This window comes from Stegostoma tigrinum, chromosome 1, assembly GCF_030684315.1.
Source record: "Stegostoma tigrinum isolate sSteTig4 chromosome 1, sSteTig4.hap1, whole genome shotgun sequence".
NCBI classification, from domain to species: Eukaryota; Metazoa; Chordata; class Chondrichthyes; order Orectolobiformes; family Stegostomatidae; genus Stegostoma; species Stegostoma tigrinum.
In genome coordinates this window covers 44,632,027-44,644,253 of record NC_081354.1, presented here as the reverse complement: position 1 = coordinate 44,644,253, position 12,227 = coordinate 44,632,027, and the positions used below count along the sequence as shown (strand labels likewise).

At 42.5% G+C, this 12,227-nt stretch overlaps 1 protein-coding gene across 1 annotated transcript in view; it reads left to right on the top strand.

The window, feature by feature from the left end:
• naf1 (nuclear assembly factor 1 homolog (S. cerevisiae)) overlaps positions 1–12,227 on the top strand; it is a 251,580-nt gene that overhangs the window by 137,689 nt on the left and 101,664 nt on the right. The gene's annotated exons all lie outside the window — the stretch shown is intronic.

The following is a 12,227-nucleotide window of genomic DNA, read 5'->3' as shown; positions in this document are numbered from 1 at the left end:
ATCGTAAAATGTAGAGTATGCAGGGTAAATTAACCGCAGTAGAATAATAGGTTGGCACAACATCGTGGGCCGAAGGGCCTGTACTGCTCTATGTTCTATGTTCTAAAAGACCGTTAATTCCTACGTCGAACTAATGGAACTATGATAGTCCAAATAGCCTCCTGCTGTGTTTCAGATAGCATTCAGTGGATGTAGATTCATTTGGACTTTGAAAAGTAATTTGGATAATTTCAGTGACCTTTCAGTGGGAGATCATTTTGGAAACAGTGATCATAACGTCTTAAGTTTTAGGATAGCTGTGAATAAAGATAGTACCTTGCAGGAAGGTACTATATTGAGATGAGGCAAATTACATCCGTATTAGGCAGACACTAGCGAATGTTAATGGGGGGTGTTGTTGCCACATTTGACATGTGGGAGTTATTGAAAGACCAACTGATCAGAGTTAGGGACTGGCATGTTCCAGTAAGGAGGAACAACAGGATGGCAAAGTAAGGGACCCTTGAATAACAAGGGAAGCTGTGAATTTAATCAAAAGGTTAAAAGAAGCATATATAAGGTTTAAGAAGCTAAATTCTGACATAACCCATGCAGAAAATCAAGAAAGCAAGCAAGAACTCAAGCAAGGAATTAGGTGAGCAAGAAGGGGCAATGAAATTACATTGGCAAGTAGAGTTAAAGGGAATTGTAAGATATTCTATACATATATTAAAAAAAAGTGAATAACCTGGGAGAAGGTAGAACTGCTCAGGATAAAGGGGAAAGCATGTGCTTAGAGTCAGAGGATGTGGGTGAGATCTTAAGTGAGTACTTTGCATTAGTATTCATCTGGGAGAAGGATAAGGAGGATATTGGGATTTGTGTGGATCATGCTAATATACTAGAGTATTTTGAGATCAAGAGACCCAACACCACTTCTTTCTTGAAGAACATTTAAGGTGGATAAGTCCCCTAGGCCTGATGATATCTGCCCCAGGTAGTTGAGAGAGGCAAAACAAGAGATTGTTAGGCCCTTGACCAAGACCTTTGTATCCTTGCTAGCCATTGGCGAGGTCCTGAAGGGCTGGCGTGTAGCTAATGTTCTTCCTCTGTTCAAGAAGGGAAATCAGGATAATCCAGGGAACTGTAGACCAACAAATCTTACATCAATGTTTGAGAAGCTATTGGAGAGAATTATTTGAGATACGATGTACATACATTTGCAAAAGCATTGCCTAATTAGGGACAGTTAGCATGACTTTTGTGCAGGGCAGGTCATGCCTTACTACCTTGCTTGAATTTTTCAAGGAGGTGATGAAGATGATCAATGAGAGTAGACCAGTGGATGTTGTCGACATGGATTTTAGTAAGGCTTTGGACAGGGTCTGTCACGGTAGGCTCATCCAGAAGATTAAGAAGCATGGGATCCACAGTGACTTAGCTGCTTGGATTCAGATTGGGCAGCCCCTAGAAAGCAGAGAGTAGTGGCAGAAGGGTGACTAGTGGTGTTCCACTGGGATCCGTACTGCGACCTCTGCTGGTTGTTATATATAAGTGACTTGGATGAAAATGTGATGTGTGGGTTAATAAGTTTGCCGATGATGCAAAGATTGGTGGGGTTGTGGATAGTGTAGGAGATTGTCAAAGGTTACAGTGGGATATAGATCAGTTGCAGATCTCTACCCATATCTGCAACTGATCTATATCCCACTGTAACCTTTGGTGGGGTTGTGGATAGTGTAGAAGATTGTCAAAGGTTACAGTGGGATATAGATCAGTTGCAGATATGGGTAGAGATCTGCAACTGATCTATATCCCACTGTAACCTTTGACAATCTTCTACACTATCCACAACCCCACCAATCTTTGCATCATCGGCAAACTTATTAACCCATACATCACATTTTCATCCAAGTCACTTATATATAACAACCAGCAGAGGTCCCAGTACGGATCCCAGTGGAACACCACTAGTCACCCTTCTGCCACTACTCTCTGCCTTCTAGGGGCTGCCTAATCTGAATCCAAGCAGCTAAGTCACTGTGGATCCCATGCTTCTTAATCTTCTAGATGAGCCTACCGTGACGGACCCTGTCCAAAGCCTTACTAAAATTGCAGATGGAGTTTAATCATGTACGTTTGAGGTGCTGCTGTTGGTAGATCAAATGTTAAGGCAAAGTATACAGTTAACGGCAGGACCCTGAACACCGTTGATGTACAGAGGGATCTTGGGGTTCAAGTCCACATCTCCATCAAAGGGGCCACACAAGTGGATAGGGTGGTAGAGAAGGTGTATGGCATGCTTGCCTTTATTGGTTGGGGGATTGAGTACAAGAGTCAGGATGTCATGTTACAGCTTTATAAGACTTTGATTAGGCAATGTTTAGAGTATTGTGTTCATTCGTAGTCACCACTCTACAGGAAGGATGTGGAGGTTTTGGGGAGGGTGCAGAGTGCTGCCCTGGAGTAGAGGGTATGAGTTATAAAGAGAGGCTAGAAAAATCCGGAATGTTTTCCCTGGAGCAGCAGGGGCTGAGGGGAGACTTGATCAAGTCTGTAAAATTGAGAAGCATGGATAGGGTCTACGGTCAGAATCTTTTTGTCAGTGTTGAAGTGTCTAGTACTAGGGTTTTTATGGTGAGAGGGGGAAAGTTCAAAGGATATGTGAGGGACAAGTTTTTTTTAAAACAATGTGGTAGTTGTCTGGAACTTACTGCCGGGGTGGTGGTGGACGCAGGTACAATAGCGGCATTTAAGGGACTTCTAGGTAGGCACATGAATATGCAAGAAATGCAGGGAGATAGACCAAGGGCAAGCAGAAGGAATTAGTTTAATCTGGTTACTTGAACGTCAAAGGCTAAGGGACGATGTGGGGGACATGATTAGAATGGATCGTCAGAATATTTTTCCCAGGGTAGAAATGTCAATTACGAGGGAGCATTGATTTAATGTAAAAGGGGGTAAGATTAAAGGAGATGTAAGAGATTTTTTTTTTAAACACAAAGGGTGGTAAGTGCCTGGAACGTGCCACCAAAGAAAGTGGTAGAAGTAGATGCAACAGAATGTGCAAGAGACATCTTGACAGATGCACGAATTGGCAGGCCACAGAGGAATACTGACCGCATACAGATTAAAGGACTTTAATTTAGAAAAGTGCCATGTGGGGTTGCAAGCTTGTTCGGTAGAAGGCCTGTTTTTCTGCTGTACTGTTCTTTGTCTACATGGTTTTCAGGGTTATTAGCAAGAGGCAGCGCAATGAGTTGAGCTGTGCTGCTCTTGCAGAGAGCTGACGTAGATCTGGTGGCTGAATGAAATCCTCCGATACTGTTACCATTCTGTGATTCTTAAATATAGCAATAATTCCAGTGCTGCAGAGGAATAGCATGTTTTTTTGAACCGTTTGGCTTTGGCAGTTCAGTGACACACTGAGTCATGTTGGTTTTCGCTGTGTGGCATTTTCTCCATCCTGTTTGGTGGCACTTGAGATCAATTTATCTTCATAATGTGCAACTTGGCAACCGTTTCTGTTGAAAGGGATCTGTATGCATTTCCAAGGAAGTTGCTTTGGAAATTACGTATTTTGAACATATGTTGCCTAGTTTGTAGGGAGAACATTCCAGTGATCTTGTTTGTTAAAGTGAAAAATATTAACTTAATGACAATAACTCATTTTATGGCTTTTTCATACACCGGTTGGTCTGAATAAGTCTTAATCCTTAATTAGATAAAATGTTATTTGTACTTTAAATTGTTAAAACAACTTTGAAAAACAGCATACATGAAATTTACTCTAGCTTATTTTCTGGATTACTTCTTTGTATTTTATATTTGTATTATGTGGCACAAAATATTTACACCATCTATTTTTGTACAGTTAATTTTTCTTTGGAATTGTGGTCATTAATCATTTGTTGATGATGCCTGTGAATTCAGAGTGCATACTGTGAATAGAGCAGAATGCAGCAATTCTTATACTAAATGCACCATACATTGTCTTCCATGGTTATTAAATAGCAATAAAAATATTGAGGACATGTTGATGGCTTGTTTGAGTTACATTGAAAAACAACTGTGTAATCAAAATGGAGCTGTGAAAGCAAAAGTCTAATACAATTAAATGTACTTTTTGCTTTGCTGCTATCCAGCTGTGTGGGCAGAACATTAGAATTATACTGGCCAAGAGTGAAAAGCATGCTACCATTCTCCATACATGCACTATATACTTCACATTGAGATGTTTGGCAAAAAAAAGCCTAGAGTAGAACCCAAGGTGTGACAGCTTTTGGGCACCCTGGGTAAACAAACGGGTGCCATAGGGGTTCCTTTGGGGTAGTCTAATATTAGAGCAGCCTATTTTGCCCATCCTTGCAGGCTGGAGAGGGAAAGCCAGATTTGCTAAATGTTGTTACATCACAGGAGACGTCTGTTTCAGGTGATAGTTCCATCTCAATTAGTATAACAAGTAGTTGCTGCAGGCTTCATCTGATAATGAGAGAAACCGTTAAAGTCAGGCGGTCTTTGACTATTAGTTCTGGTGATTTATGCAGAGTTGTGTTCCGTTGGCTTTCCTGGGTGGTTAAAGCTTAATGTTTCAACTCAAGTGGATGGAATCCATTGAACCTGGCAAATGAACACCACAAATAAAATTAAATAAGTTGTTGAGTTTTCAAATGGCAAGTTAGAATGTTTGGAGCAGCTGACGACTGGTAGCTGATTGATTGATAGATATTAAATGCAAAACAGCTGCAATCGACATTTGGTGGGCTGAACCTTGACAGATTCCCCAAAGGAGACCAGACCAGCAGATCACTGTAAGAAGATCAATTATACATTCATCTGTCAGGTTGTGGGTCAGAAAAACTGTGTGAACATGCTGTTTGAGAGTGGTGAACTCTTCGCAGTGAAGCCAACGTCTTGCTTATATGCTTGCTTTGAACACTTTGGCTCTTTCTGATATATTCATTTGGTAACAAAGGAGAGATTCAAGTAAAGGAGTTGGAGAGTTAAGGCAGTCAGTGCAAACCAGACCAGAATGCAGACTAGAAAGAAAACACTGTGTCAGAAGATGTGCAGTGGAGTCCTTGCAGGGGAAAAAAAAGAAAATCACTTTCTGGAAGAAGTCAGAATTCCATTTTGCATAAAAGGAGAAAGAAACTCTTTTTGCCCTGTGGAAGCTCACGGAGAAGGTCTAGAGTCTGGAAAGCTGTGTAACTGGCTTGGAAATACTAAAGTGTTGGGTGTTAATCCAGAAGTGGTCCAACAGGGTTTTTTCATTGATCAGCTAAAAAAGAACAGAGGAAAGTCAAATAATCCAGACTGTCATGACTCGAGGGAGACAGGATAATTGAAAGCAAAAACAAAGTTGCTGGAAAAGCTCAGCAGGTCGGGCAGCATCTGTGAAGGAAAAATACAAAGTTAACCTTTCGGGACCAGTGACCCTTCCTCAGAACTCAGTCGTATGGAGTTGTGTCTTGCAAGCTTACTTCTTGAAGGAGGTTGCTCAGTAATGGAATACATTGAGTGCCTGACTTCAGCAGTAGAAATTTATGATTTATTAAGAGGCAGAAGAATGATAGAATCACCAACATATGTTTGTGAGAAATATGAAGAGAAATAGCAAGAAGTTTTAGAAGTAAATTAGATAAGTAACTGAATGTAGTTGAAGAAGCAGTGCATGCATTTGTAATGTTTGAAGATCCTTGTATTTGGGGCTAATTGGAATGGTAGCAATGCATCATTGAATAGAAGTACCTTTTATTTATAAAAATAGTGCACTAAAATATTGCCTGCTCCCTTATCTATGACCAAACGATCATTATAAATCTCCATGTACACACATTGGAGCTGCTGGATTAGATTTTCATGCTTTCAGGACCATTCAAAAACACTTTACAGCAAATGGGTTACTTCTCAGGTTTAACCAGGTTGTGTTGCAACAAATATGGCAGAGAGATTGCATGTGGTGGATTTTCATAAATAAGAAATAAATGATTGACTGAAGTAATCTGTTTTTGGTGGAGTTGACTGAAAGTTGGGTTTGGTCAATATATCAGGATATCTGAACAAAAATCTGTGGATGCTGGAAATCTGAAACAAAAGCAGAAATATGTGGAAAATCTCAGTAGGTCTGGCAGCATTTAGATTAGATTAGATTCCCTACAATGTGGAAACAGGCCCTTCGGCCCAACAAGTCCACACCGCCCCTTGAAGCATCCCACCCAGACCCATCCCCCTATAACCCACACACCCCTGAACACTACGAGCAATTTAGCATGGCCAATCCACCTAACCTGCACATCTTTGGACTGTGGGAGGAAACCAGAGCACCTGGAGGAAACCCACGCTGACTCGGGAAGAATGTGCAAACTCCACACAGACAGTCGCCCAAGGCAGGAATCGAACCCAGGTCCCTCGTGCTGTGAGGCTGCAGTGCTAACCACTGAGCCACAGTGCCGCCCACTAAGCAAAAGCAGTCCCTAGGACACTGTAGGGAATCTAATCTAATCTAACACTGTTGGGGAGTGTTTAAACTAATGTGGCAGGGGGCTGGGAACCAAATGAGGAGGTTAGTGGACAGTAAGGAGGTAGGAACTAAAGCCTGTAGGGAACTGGATAATGAAGTCAGTGTGACTAAGGGGAAGTGTGACTAATGCGAAAAGTGTAGTAGGTAAGGCAGATGAATTTAGGGCTTGCTTGAGTACCTGGGAATATGATTTTATTGCTATTACTGAGACTTGGTTAAGGGAAGGGCAAGATTGGCAACTCTATATTCCAGGATATAGATGCTTCAGCGGGATAGAGAGGGAGGTAAAAGGGGTGGAAGAGTTGTATTACTGTTCAAAGAGGGTATTACTGTTCAAAGAGGATATCACAGCTGTGCTGAAGGAGGGCACAATGGAGAACTCAAGCAGTGAGGCATTACGGGCAGAGGTCAGAAATGGGAAGGGTGCCGTAACAATGTTGGGGCTATACTGCAGGCCTCCCAACAGTGAGTGTGAGATAGAGACACAAATATGTAGTTAGATTATGGAAAGATGTAGGAGCAACAGGGTAGTGGTGATGGAAGATTTTAATTATCCCAACATTGACTAGGATTCTCTGTGTTAGGGGTTTAGATGGAGTAGAATTTGTATGGAGCATCCAGGAGGGTTTTCTAGAGCGTTATGTAAGTAGTCCAACTCGGGAAAGGGCTATACTGGACCCAGTGTTGGGGAATGAGCCCGGCCAGATGGTTGAAATTTGAGAAGGGGATTACTTTGGGAATAGTGATCACAGTTCTGTAAGTTTTAGAATACCGATGGACAAAGACGAGAGTGGTCCAAAAGGAAGAGTGCTGAATTGGGGGAAGGCCAACTGTTGCAAAATTCAACAGGAACTGGGGAATGTTGTTTAGGAGCAGTTGTTTGAGGATAAGTCCACAGTTGATATGTGAGAGACTTTTAAAGAGAGATTGATTAGAGTGCAGGCCAGACATGTCCCTGTGAAATTGAGGGATTGAAAGGGGCAAGATTAGGGAACCATGGTGAAATTGTGAGACTAGCTAAGAGGAAAAAGGAAGCATACAGAAAGTTTAGGCGACTGAAAATAGACAAAACTTTTGAAGAATATCAGGGAAGTAGGATCAATCTGAAGCGAGGAATTAAGAGGATTAAAAGGAGTCATGAAATATATTGAGCAAACGGGGTGAAGGAAAATCCCAAAGCCTTTTAATTCAGACGTAAGGATCAAGAGGGTAACAGGAGAATGGGTTGGCCCACTCAAGGGCAAAGGAGGGACATTATGTGAGGAGTCAGAGAAAATGAGTGAGAGTCTTAATGAGTACTTTGCGTCGGTACTAAGGAGAGGGACATGATGGATGTCGAGGTTAGGGATAGATGTTTGATTACTCTAGGTTAAGTCAGCATAAGGAGGGGGGAAGTGTTGGGTTTTCAAAAAGGCATTAGAAGTGCACAAGTCCCCAGGTCCAGATGGGATCTCTGCCAGGTTGCTGAGGGAAGCGAGAGAGGAAATAGCTGGGTCCTTAACAGATGTCTTAGCAGCATCCTTGAGCACAGGTGAGGTCCCGGAGGACTGGAGAATTGCTAATGTTGTCTCCTTGCTTAAGAAGGGTAGCAAGAATAATCCAGGTATTTATAGACTGGTGAGCCTAATGTCAGTGGTGTCGAAGATGCTGAGGGGATAATATCAATTTACATTTGGAAGAAAATTGGGTTATCAGTGGTAGGCAGCATGGTTTTGTGCAGGGAATATCACGCCTTATCAACTTGATAGAATTCTCTAAGAAAGTGACAAAGTTGATAGACGAGGGCAGGGCTTAGAAGGTCATATACATGGATTTCAGTAAGGTGTTTGATAAGGTTCCCCATGGTAGGCTGATGGAGAAAGTGAAGTTGTATGGGGTCCAGGGTGTACTAGCTAAATGGATAGAGAACTGGCTGGACAAAAGGAGGCAGAGTGTTGTAGTGGAAGGGAATTTCTCAAAATGGAGAACTGTGACCGTTGATGTTCCACAGGGTTTCATGTTGGGACCACTGTTGTTTATGATATACATAAATGATCTGGAGGAAGGTATGGATGGTCTGATTAGGAAATTTGCAGATGACACTAAGATTGGTGGAGTGGCAGATAGTGAAGCGGACTGTCAGAGAATGCAGCAGAATATAGATAGATTGGAGAGTTGGGCGGAGAAATGGCAGATGGAGTTCAATCCAGGCAAATGTAATGCATTTTGGAAAATCTAATTCAAGAGCGAACTATTCGGTAAATGGAAAATCCCTGGGGAAAATTGATGCACAGATATCTGGGTATTCAGGTCCATTGTACCCTGAAGGTGGTAACGCAGGTCGATTAGAGTGGTCAAGAAGGTAGCATGAGTTAGTACCTGGCACTTCGATGTTGTGGCCATTTCGGAGACATGGATAGAGCAGGGACAGGAATGGTTGTTGCAGGTTCCGGGATTTAGATGTTTCAGTAAGAACAGAGAAGATGGTAAAAGGGGCGGAGGTGTGGCATTGTTGGCCAAGGACAGTATTACAGTTGCAGAAAGGATGTTTGGGGACTTGTCAATGAGGTAGTATGGGCTGAGGTTAGAAACAGGAAAGGAGAGGTCACCCTGCTGGGAGTTTTCTATAGGTCTCCGAATAGTTCCAGAGATGTAGAGGAAAGGATAGCAAAGATGATTCTCGATAGGAGTGAGAGAAACAGGGTAGTTGTCATGGGGGACTTTCACTTTCCAAATATTGACTGGGAACACTATAGTTCGAGTACTATAGATGGGTCAGTTTTTTGTCCAGAGTGTGCAGGAGGGCTTCCTGACACAGTATGTAGATAGGCCAACAAGGGGCGAAGCCACATTATATTTGGTACTAGGAAATGAGCCTGGCCAGGTGCTAGATTTGGAAGTAGGTGAGCACTTTGGTGATAGCGATCACAATTCTGTTATGTTTACTTTAGTGATGGAAAGGGATAGGTGTATACCACTGGGCAAGAGTTATAGCTGGGGGAAAGGCAATTACGATGAGATTAGGCAAAATTTAGGGAGCATGGGATGGGGAAGGAAACTGCAGGGGATGGGCACATTAGAAATGTGGAGCTTATTCAAGGACAAGCTCCTGAGTGTCCTAGATAAATATGTACCTGTCAGGCAGGGAGGAAGCTGTAGAGTGCGGGAGCCGTGGTTTACAAAGGAGGTGAAATCTATGGTCAAGTGGAAGAAGAAGGCTTACGTTAGGATGAGATGTGAAGGCTCAATTAGGGCACTTGAGGGCTACAAGGTAGCCTGGAAAGACCTAAAGAGAGAGCTCAGAAGAGCCAGGAGGAGACATGAGAAGTTGTTGGCGGATAGGATCAGGGTAAACCCTAAGGCTTTCTATCGGCATTTAAGGAATAAAAGAATGCCAAAAGTAAGATTAGGCCCAATCAAGGATAGTAGTGGTAAGTTGTGTGTGGAGTCAGATGAGATAGGGGAAGCACTAAATGAATATTTTTCAACAGTATTCACTCTAGAAAATGACCATGTTGTCGAGGAGAATACTGAGATACAGGCTGCTAGACTAGGTGGGATTGAGGTTCACACGGAAGAGGTATTAGAAATCCTTCAGAAGGTGAAGATGGATAAGTCTCCTGGGCCGGATGGGATTTATCCTCAGATCCTCTGGGAAGCCAGAGAGGAGATTGCCGAGCCTTTGGCATTGATCTTTAACTCGTCATTGTCTACAGGAATAGTGCCAGATGACTGGAGGATAGCAAATGTGGTTCCCCTGTTCAAGAAGGGGAGTAGAGACAACCCTGGTAATTATAGACCAGTGAGCTTTACCTCAGTTGTTGGTAAAGTGTTGGAAAAGGTTATAAGAGATAGGATTTATAATCATCTAGAAAAGATTAAATTGATTAGGGATAGTCAGCACGGTTTTGTGAAGGGAAGGTCGTGCCTCACAAACCTATTGAGTTCTTTGAGAAGGTGACCAAACAGGTAGATGAGAGTAAACCGGTTGATGTGGTGTATATGGATTTCAGCAAGGCGTTTGATAAGGTTCCCCACAATAGGCTATTGTACAAAATGCGGAGGAATGGGATTGTGGGAGATATAGCAGTTTGGATCAGAAATTGGCTTGCTGAAAGAAGACAGAGGGTGGTAGTTGATGGGAAATGTTCATCCTGGAGACCAGTTACTAGTGGTGTACCGCAAGAGTCGGTGTTGGGTCCACTGCTGTTTGTCATTTTTATAAATGACCTGGATGAGGGCGTAGATGGTTGGGTTAGTAAATTTGCAGACGACACTAAGGTCGGTGGAGTTGTGGACAGTGACGAAGGATGCTGTAGGTTGCAGAGAGACATAGATAAGCTGCAGAGCTGGGCTGAGAGGTGGCAAATGTAGTTTAATGCAGACAAATGTGAGGTGATGCACTATGGTAGGAGTAACCGGAAGGCAACGTACAGGGCTAAAGATAAGATTCTTAGTAGAGTAGATGAGCAGTGAGATCTCGGTGTCCATGTACGCAGATCCTTGAAAGTTGCCACCCAGGTTGACAGGGCTGTTAAGAAGGCATACAGTGTTTTAGCTTTTATTAATAGAGGGATCGAGTTCCGGAACCAAGAGGTTATGGTGAAGCTGTACAAAACTCTGTTGTGGCCGCACTTGGAGTATTGCATACAGTTCTGGTCACCGCATTATAAGAAGGAAGTGGAAGCTTTGGAAAGGGTGCAGAGGAGATTTACTAGGATGTTGCCTGGTATGGAGGGAAGGTCTTACGAGGAAAGGCTGAGGGACTTGAGGCTGTTTTCATTAGAGAGAAGAAGGTTGAGAGGTGTCTTAATTGGAACATATAAGATAATCAGAGGGTTGGTTAGGGTGGATAGGGAGAGCCTTTTTCCTAGGATGGTGACGGCAAGCATGAGGGGGCATAGCTTTAAATTGAGGGGTGAAAGATATAGGACAGATGTCAGAGGTAGTTTCTTTACTCAGAGAGTAGTAAGGGAATGGAACGCTTTGCCTGCAACGGTAGTAGATTTGCCAACTTTAGGTACATTTAAGTAGTCATTGGACAAGCATATGGACGTACATGGAATAGTGTAGGTTAGATGGGCTTGAGATCGGTATGACAGGTCGGCACAACATCGAGGGCCGAAGGGCCTGTACTGTGCTGTAATGTTCTATGTTCTATGTATATGGCATGCTTTCATTCATTGGATGGGGTATGGAGCATAAGAGTTGGCAGGTCATGTTGCCGTTCTATAGGACTTTGCTTTGACCACATTTAGAATACTGTGTACAGTTCTGGTCGCCACATTACCGAAAGGAATTGGAGAGGGTGCAGAGGGGGTTCACCAGGATGTTGCCTGGTATGGAGGGTACTAATTATGAAAAGAGGTTGAGTAGATTTTCATTTTTTAATTTTTATTTCATTTCATTATTTTCATTAGAAAGACAGCGGTTGAATTTTAGTACTCAGGAAATTTAGACGAAAACAATCTCAAGTTTATTCTTCAATTTACTGTAGTTTCCTTATGATTACTGCATTAAAATAAATGTCTAAATTTGTTTGAAAGACTTTATGAAATGTCATAACTGCATAATCATGTCAAAACTACGTAACATTTTCATTTAATGTTAGGGATTGGACATTGCAGGTATGCTGCAGATTCAACCTTTACACGCTCATGGTTTTCGAAGCTCTAAATTGAGAGGAGGTCCCCTTTGGTGCTGCTATTTGTTACTGATTTTTGGGCTACGTTGTGTAAACCTAGTA